Below are 9,559 nucleotides of genomic sequence, written 5' to 3'. Positions count from 1 at the left end.
CAGTTGCATTTAGTAAGATACACCGGTTTGAAACCTGTCCAGGATCAGTTTTTGTGATTTAAACTTAAAATACTGGTGCAAAACCGGTTAATTTTTTTATCTTATTTTTTTAATAAATTCCTAACAAAGCAATATTTTGACATCTGTAATAAATTCAATCGTTCTTGAACCAATTCAAAAAAAATCTAATATTTGGTCAATAGTAGATTACATATCGAGATGAGAAGTGCTTCATTACCAAGGTCAAATTTGATAAGCCGAGTGAAGCAACTTCCGCCATACGTATACTATTTTATTTACAATCATTCTCTTCTTAAACAACCAAAAGCCCATAAAGAATTTATGAAAATTAAAAAAAAATACAGTGACAGTTCAGGTAGGGAAGTGGCCATTTCTCAACCTGAACTTTACTTATATGTATTTTATATGAATTGTTAAATGATGTTGAAGGTTGAAGTGTCATACTCTCCATATTTTCTGGTTATTACTTTATGATTATGAATAATAGTATATTATTTAACGAGCCTATAATGGAAAATAAAGTTTAAGCACGAGCCAAGGGCTAATATATATCCATTATATGCGAGTCAAATACGACATTTTGTCTACGATCTTTTTTAATAAATCATCTTCTACTTACAAAATTTATATTTATTATCTGTGGTTTATGATAAGTCACTATTTAAAAGTAATGAATAATAGTTATTTTGTGCAAAAAAATAAACAAAGTACACTAAGCGGCAAAATTTAAATCGTTTTTCGGTGACGACACTATTGTTGATGGTATTGTACATTGTACGTTATACAGAGTGTTTTACTTACCTGATCGTACTTATTCAAAGATTTGGTTTTATTTATGTTTTAGTTATTACTTAATTAATAAAAATAAAATATTTGTATATACACAGTGGAGTTAAAAATTTTCAAAAATTGAAAATAAAACCAATTCTTTTTTTTAATTTTTAATACCTTTTGGCCAACTTGATTGAGACCACAAATTAAAACAATTGCAAAACGGGCCAAACAAACGAAACCTCGATTCGATTAAGTCGTCTGTAAACCTTGCAATTAAATTTTTTATATCATTTGTTGCAAAATGGCGGTTTTAGATTAATATTTTTTTTATTTGGAGCGATTGTTGGTGATTTTTCGTTAGAATTGTTTCAAAATGGCGGATTGGTTGATAAAACTCTCTGTGAAAATTGCAATAATGCATCGATGTTTCGAACGTGTCCAAATGCGAAATCCACCCTCGGCAGGATATGCGGCTATAGCGTCAAATGTCTACCCCACCGCCCTCTCCGACAATTCGAGAGAGATTTTCTGTCTCTCACACATAGGCAGGGCCACACACATCACTATGTACAACCTATATGCAATCTATATACACCATCTATGTACTTCCAGTACACATTTTCAACCCTGGAAAATTTCAGTGCATAGCCAACTGCGTTAAATACCCTTACACAAACCCTTAACCCAGTCTATACCTACAGTTAAAAAAAATCAAGCTCAAAACGAAAAAATTCACAAACCGTAAGTCTCGCACGATTTATATAACGCATTTATACTAATTTCGACATGTTATTTGCAGAAATTACAGTTCGAAACGTAGTACAAAAATTAAATTTCGTGATAAATCTTGGCTAATGTTCCTATTTAGAATAAAACGCACCGGACGCAGGAAGCTATAACAATAAGAGGATCAATTTTTAATTAAGTTCAATTAACTAAGGGCACGTTTACACGTTTTTTAACGACCGTTAAATATTGAAAAGTGCATCGGGCAACTAACAACAAACGCATTTTCAATCATTTAACATCGAGTGCATGTTTTGAGTTCAAATAAGGGCATCTTGTTTTATTTATACTAACATATACCAATATATAACAATAAACCGGGCAATATCGGGCTAAGTTTTAGTGAATTTCAATCGATAACACTGACGCGATTTTTTACGTTAATTGTTCGACTTAACTGTTCATTTAAACGAGAAATTTTCGAATAAAACAAACCAAAACTGTGATTTCGTCAATATTAATTAATTTATTAAAAAAGAAGAAGAAAAAAGAAATATATAAAAGTAATAACTAAGTTTTGCGAGTTTAGGTGTTGAAATAATTATTTTGTCGCAACTAAAAGTATTTTTCCAAAAATTCGACTATAGTGCCTTATTGTCGGCCTTAAAACAAACCTTCCTACTAGAAAAATTTGTATATTATTAATAAAAAAATCACTATAAAAATACACAAAAAAATTAATAAACTTGTGGCTTACTTTGGGAAAGTACAAAATTACTAATTGTTAAAAGAAAATTAATAAAAAAATCCTAATCGTGACTTGACACCTGGACTGCGACAACCACGGGTAAGTTTGATGTTTGTGCTTGTATTTTCAAGATGGCGGCGCTTGCCACTCCTTTGTTTTTCACTTTTTTTCAATCACTCTGTATATGAATGTCAATAACCGGACGCTATTGTTGCTCTCAGACGTTGATTTGCAAGTCTTTGGCGTATTTTCGGATGGGTCAAGGGGCACGGGGGGCTGGGGGCATAATTAATTAGGACACGTTTCGGAAATTTTAGTTGCATTCTTCAGCACTTTGAGATTTTTTAGAAATATCTAATTGAATTAAAGAGACTTTAAAATCAGTCTTGGTTTAGAATGTGCTGATTCCTGCAGATTTGTTGACGAAAATTTCACATTCTAAACCAACATTTATTTTAATTCGATTATGAAACTGGCCTTAAATGATATTTCAGATTTTGGAACTATTTCTGGACTGGTTTGGAAAATGAATTTCAGAATAGTTTCAGTTTAACTGGTTCAAAACCGGTTTTGCGACAAACTTAGTTGATAATTAAGAAGTTATGAAATGGCTGGCCGAGGCCGAAGCCGAGTAAATTGGTCATTGATTTTTTTTATTTCAAAATAAAACACTTTAAGGTATTTTGTTAGTTGATATAATAATTTTTGTTACGAATACTTTAAATAAAGTCAGTTTATTTCAGTTTTTGAACCGGTTTGAAACCAGTAATACAATTACAAACAACAATAACTAATTTGGAACTAGTTCAGAACCGGTTATCTTAGAAACAACTAAAAAATAGGTTTGAATTAGTTCTAATGCGAATCCAACGAAAAACTGATCCGAACCAGTTTTTAAAGTAAATCTTGATTTAAAAAAAAAAATAAAACCGACGTTTTTGCAAATGCAAATTTTAGTAAAATTTAATTGGCTAATAGAGGCAAAGCCAAAAAAAAAATAATAGAAAATGATATCTTAATTTATTTTGTTAATTTCTATAATAATTTTTAGAAAAAAAATTTTTGACACATTTTCAGTCGTTTTTAGACAGGCTTGCTTGTACTTCAATTTCAAATTATAATAACCGATTCGGAGTAAAATTTAAAAAAATTCTATTTAGTTTTAATGCAATTCTAACGAAAAACTGGTCCAAACCAGTTGCTAATAAAGTAAATTTTGATGCTTTTTTCAATAGGCTTAAGTATACATAATCAATTTTTTTGGTATTTTCAATTTTTGATTTTTAAGCAAATCTTAAGGAAATTTAGTTGATAATAATTAAGCAGTAAATGCTATGAAATGACTATCCGAGGCAAAGCCGAGGCTAATAGATAATAAAACATTAGTAAAGTGTTTATTAATTTTTTTAGTTGCAAAAGTAATAGAATACCATTTTTCAACTTATTTCGTTAATTCCTATGGTTTTTAAAAAGAAGTTTTTTTTATATGTTCTTTCTTTTAGACAGGTTTTAAACCAGTAATGCAATTTCAAATTACAAAAACCGATTTTGGACCGGTTTATCGTACACCTTTAGTCTCAAACTAATTTTAATTAATACAAATTGGTCCAAATCGGTTTCTGCAAGTAAATTTTGGTGCTTTTAGAATCGTTTCAATTTTTTAAACATATTTTATATTTTAAGTTTTGAACGAATTTTCGTACATAATTAAACAATACAAATTTTGAAAGCGTAGCCGAGACTAGCAATTTTATATTAGTACTCATTTTTGTAAACACACAGGGTGCGTCAGAACTCGCGCCCCAGAGAAAAATTTCAAGTAAGATAGGAACTTGGAAAAAAGTTTAAAAAATGTTGTCTGTCAAAAAATTTTGACATTTATTTTTTGACATTTGACATTTTTTATGTCTACTTAATGATACCGATGATCTTGTATATGTTGTTTTTATAATTTTTTAGTAAAGGAAAAATTTTCAAAGTCACAAATAACATTGAACAGAGTAACAACTTCTTTGTTTCTTCGTCTAATAGCCTGTAGCAAAAAAACTAAAAAAATATTTTTCCAGAGTCAAAGTGTAAAAATTTTTGTAACATTTTTTTCTATGTTCCTGGTATCTTACCTTATATGGCATTTTTCTCTGGGGCGCGAGTTCTGGCGCACCCTGTATTTTTCAAATAAACATACAATGATCTTGATCTTTTCTACAAGTGACAAGTTTTTATTACTTTTTTCTGGTTGGGACTTTTTTCTGCTTTCGACTGTACCCTTTTGAGTACGTTTCGCCAATTTTTGATGTCAGAATGTCTCAGAAAAGTGTTTCATTGTTTCATTGAACGTCTTTTGTTCTCCAACGCCGCCCCTTTATGTCCATATGTGGCTACCTAATCATCTTTGCAATTAATTATGTCGTGGAGTGTACACCGAAAAAATCCCCATCACTCACAATATGTGTAAAAGTGAACGAACTCGCTTTAAAATTTATAAATACCGCCAATATAAAGATAGATCCTTATATTTTGCAGTGTAAACTAAACTAAAAAGTTGCAAAAGAAACGAAAGAGTGTACCAGCTAGAAAATAAAACAAGTATAAAATGCATTGACCTACCCTACACAGATTCAGTTAAGTATGGGAGGCTGTGTGCATGTATACATATAAGTCAGTGGCGTGCCGAAATTCAAATATTCTCACAAAAAATCAATCATTTTCTTTGTTTTTTCACAGGGGGTAATTTTATATTTCACTTTTGGTTTAGTAGGGCCTACTTGATTATTTTTTTCATCTGGGTTTAGTAACTTTCCTCGGGTGAAAAACATTAGGGTTGTTTTATCGTTGTTAGAAGTGGAAAATTAGTAGGGGTGGTTGGGGTAAAGTAGGTCTACGGGTTTTAGTCTTGGTTTTAGATGTATCAGGGGTGGGTTTGTTCCAGTCGCCGCCACTGCTCGTTCCGTGCGTGGGACAGAGACAGACGCATATCTTTAGTTCGTTGACCTGCCGTTTCTTTCTACAGTACTTTATTTGCATGTCTTTTTTTCTCTCTTATTGCGTTCTTTTACAGCCTACTTTAACAGAAATAACTCAGCTTAGGCTAGGTTATGGTTGTTGTGAAAAAATCGCGGCGACTTTTAATTATGAGAGAGGGCGTTGCAGTCACAAACTTTATAAAAAAAAATCACCAAGCAATAAAGTGGCTATTAATCTAAGTCATCTCTCTCTCTAAACGCGGAACAAAACGAATATAAAGAAGAGCGAAACATACGCTATTTGAACTCGAGACCTTTAAACTCGAGTGTCAAACTACTTTTTAGAAAAATGGACACTCTGTGTAACGGATGACAGAACAAAGATTTTTGCACGATTTTTAATTATCTCAAATGTTATTTCTATTATGATTTATAAGTCTATCGAACTACCGTTACAAGTTATTTATTATTGAAAATTGTTGCTCATTATCGGGGAAAAGAAACTGTTTGCCATTGATGGAAACCTTGTGGTGATTTTGTGGGGACTTTTCCACTTTTTTCTTCACTCATTTTAAAACGAGTTTATTTTGCAATGTTGGGACGAGATATCGTATTTGTGATGTGTGCTCATCCATGTTTAACTAACCCATTTTTCTAACAAGATTTAACGAAATTGAGATGCATCGAAGAAATGAAGAAATATCCGGTTTTAATGAAGTTGTAATGTTTTGCGATTAAATCACCACAGAAATATTATTTCATTTTATTGTCGTGATTTCTCATCCATCAAAAAGGATATTTACAAAATAAAAAAATAAAAAATAAAACAAAGTTAATAGTAGAATGTAAACACAGTAGAACCTCATCGCAGTGGACAATTACAATTAGCAAACAAACAAACAAAAATGTTTCCACATTACTAGAAGCCAATAAGTGGCAAAAATAAATAATAAATAATTCTATTAAAGATATATCAAAAAAATATCAAATACTTATTTTGATTTAATCATTCAAAATAAAATAAAAAAATATAAATGATATTTATTTTTTAGTTGAAAAAACTTATCTTTCTTTAAAATTAAAATAAAATCACGTAATGCTAACCAATGCGAAGCCGAGGCTACTATTTATCTAATGTATTACATTTATTTATCTATTTTTTATCTTATAGTAATGATTTATAGTGATATAAAATTATTTGAAATTATTTTAATGCACAATTAAAAAAATAAAAATTAGAAGAAATAAAAAAAGGTTAGTAATTAGGTAATGCAAATACAGTAAAACCTCGTCGCAATTGACATTAAAACTGAAAAGTACTATTTTCTAACTTGATTGTAGATACTAATAAGTAGAGATTAGAAAGAAATGTTCTCACATTAGTGAGAACCAATAATATTTGGTAAACAATAAAATAAAAAATAAATAAATTGTCAAATAGTTAAATATTTTGATTTAATAATGTTGTTACTCTATTTAGTATAAGTTTCAAAAATAAAAAAAATACAAAATTAGTACTACAAGTAAATACAGTAGAACCTCAGAGCAGTGGACACAAATAAGAAATAACCTAGATGTATAGTTTTTTTATAAAAAAATCTGTCCACATTGTCGTCAATGATTAAGCCATAAAAAATAATGTAAAATAAGGAAATAGGTATACTAAGCTCGACTTTGTCTTGGCTAGCTATACGTATATGATACATTTTTTAGTTGAAAAAAAACATTTTTATTTTCTAAAATTAAAATAAAATTAATAAAAAAATTAGACATAGATAGCCGAGGCTAGTTTTTCTCTAAGTTACTATAATCAGTTATACAGGGTGCGCCACAACTCGCGCCCCAGAGAAAAATGCCATATAAGGTAAGATACCAGGAACATGGAAAAAATGTTAAAAAAATTTTATCTATAAAAATTTTGAAGTTATGAGGGTTTAAAGTTTGCACTTTGACTCTATTTATTTCTGTTGGAAAAATAATTTTCCAAGTTTTTTTGCTATATGCTATTAAAAGAGGAAACAAGGAAGCTGTGTCCTAAATTGTAACTCTGTTCAATGTTATTTGTGGCTTTTATTTGTAAAATTTTTGTCCCTTTACTAAATAATTGTAAAAAAACATACAAGATCATCAGAGTCATTAAATAGATATAAAAAAATGACAAATGTCAAAAAGTAAATGTCAAAATTTTTTGACAGATAAAATTTTTTAAACATTTTTTTCATGTTCCTGGTATCTTACCTTACTTGAAAATTTTCTCTGGGGCGCGAGTTCTGGCGCACCCTGTATACCTATTTTTTATAATAACTATGTGCAGTAATAATAATTTATATAAAATTGAAAAGATTAAACTTTTTTATTGTTGTCTAACAAGAGTAAGTAATATGAAACAAATACAGTAAAACCTCATCGCCATAAATAAAAAAAATAAAATTTTTTTGCGTGTACAATTGCAGACACGGAATTTTGGACGATTTGTCATTCGATTGATATACAAATGTAAAGCGAGTCTTATGTACAAATAACCTCACTTTCGGTTTTTGTAATTTTTATCCTGACAGCTGGAGAAAAAAATAACAATAAATCAAAATAAAACATTCAAATTTTAGTTTCAAATGTCAATCATAATGACGATAAAGCGCGACCTACATTGACATTTTTTGAACTGACAGAAAATTTGATGTCCAAGATTATGTGTCCGCAACCGTACCTACAATTTTTTATAAAAAAATGCAGAAAAAGATAATTTATTAGGTAGTTGGTAATAGTACAAAAATGTAATAAAAAATAAGCAACTCGGTTGTGATTTATAAATTGTTATTATTTTCCTTCTAAAATTATAAGAAACAAAAATATATATTAAAAATGAAGTGAGTTGAGGCAAAACCGAGGTTAGTTGTTACTAATTTGTAATGTTTTTTTTTTGTACAGTTATTGACAAAAGTAATGTTGTACTCCATCCTGAGTGTGTACATTATTTCATTAAAGCGGTACAACTAATCACTTTTTTTTTATTTTTCTTGCTTTGTGTATACCTTTTAATGCAATTTTTTATCGATTTTCTTATCCAAAGCTTTTAGCCGTTGCAAAATCAATTTTTAAATAGGTCACAGTGATAAGGTCTTGCCGTGTCGTTAAACACTTGATATTTTTCGATGCTATCGCCAACTTTTCATTTTTTTCTTTTTGAGTGTATAGTAAACACTCGCACATTTTCCCGCCTCTAATAAATTACCATTCACTTCAATCATTTCGAGCACCTTTTTACGTCACGTTACGCCACTGGAAACAAATTATAATCGTAATAATTACACAAATTATGTCAGAAATTTTTACACAAAATCGTTCACATTCTAAATAATATACAGGGTGCGTTTTGAATTTTTTTTCCCGGATTTTTTTTTATTGCATCGCATGTCAATTAAAACCGTAATAAAATCGCAAAGCTCTCAGATAAAATCTTTTAATTGCTTGTCGCGTTTTTTTCCTCTTGTTGGTGAATTTTTATCTCGCTTCGCAACTGGTGTAAAAATGGCTTTTTTCGTCCTATCACTCGTTATCGTGGTTATCTGCTTAGCCTTGATCTCTCGTGCTGTCTCTCTCGCACGCATGGGAAAGACAGTGTCGGCAGCCATTTTTTCAAATACTGTCTGTCTTTGTCACTAGAGATTTTGGTGTCCTAGGTCAGACATGATAACGCTAATTTTTCATTGGTCGAATATTGAAACAAATATTTTGATAGGGATTCTGAAATATGAGTGTTGTAACACGGTGATTAAATTATGTTTTTATGCCTGGAGATGAATTAAAAAATTTATCAACAAGGCTTATCAGTGTCTGCGACGTGGAAAAAATCAAGGATTAAGAATAAATTTGATTAAAAAATGCGACGCAGATTCAGATTTAGACATTTTTCCCGAAATGACCTTGAAAACGGTTATTTTTAGAAAATTTGTAAACTCAAAATTTTAAGTTAAATAATTTCAAGTTTCACATTTTGATTTTGTAAAAATTATTTTTTTTTTTCAATCTGGAGATATCTCAAAAACTATTTATCGTAGTTGAAAAGTGAGAACATATTTGGAATCCGTGGATCATTTTACAGTAGAAAACACAGATCCTATGACACTTTACCTAATCCAGTGGCGTCGAAATTTAATAAAAAATTAGTTAATTGTTATAAATTAAGCTTTAATTTTCTTTGCAATTAATTTTCAAAAGTAACAAAAACTGGAATTTGATATTTTTTAATTGAAAAAGAAAAATAAACTTAAAATTTTCATCATTTAACAGTGAGAAACAGATTCTAAGACAATTTATCAAATCCAGT

The 9,559-nt window shown here is 29.8% G+C and overlaps 1 protein-coding gene across 1 annotated transcript in view; it reads left to right on the top strand.

Annotated features, from left to right (window-relative positions):
* The first annotated feature begins 1,430 nt into the window (after window positions 1-1,430).
* Window positions 1,431-9,559, top strand: part of LOC123009367 (zinc finger protein 768-like) — an 82,313-nt gene continuing 74,184 nt past the window's right edge. The window contains exons 1-2 of the mRNA XM_044405608.1: window positions 1,431-1,536; window positions 1,595-2,368. The gene's annotated coding sequence lies outside the window, so the exon portion shown is untranslated. The remainder of the gene's footprint in view (window positions 1,537-1,594; window positions 2,369-9,559) is intronic.

This window comes from Tribolium madens, unplaced genomic scaffold (assembly GCF_015345945.1).
Source record: "Tribolium madens isolate multiple individuals breed KSU strain unplaced genomic scaffold, Tmad_KSU_1.1 Scaffold_71;HRSCAF=194;Tcas5.2_LG6, whole genome shotgun sequence".
Classification (NCBI taxonomy): domain Eukaryota; kingdom Metazoa; phylum Arthropoda; class Insecta; order Coleoptera; family Tenebrionidae; genus Tribolium; species Tribolium madens.
This window is presented reverse-complemented; position numbering and strand designations above follow the sequence as displayed.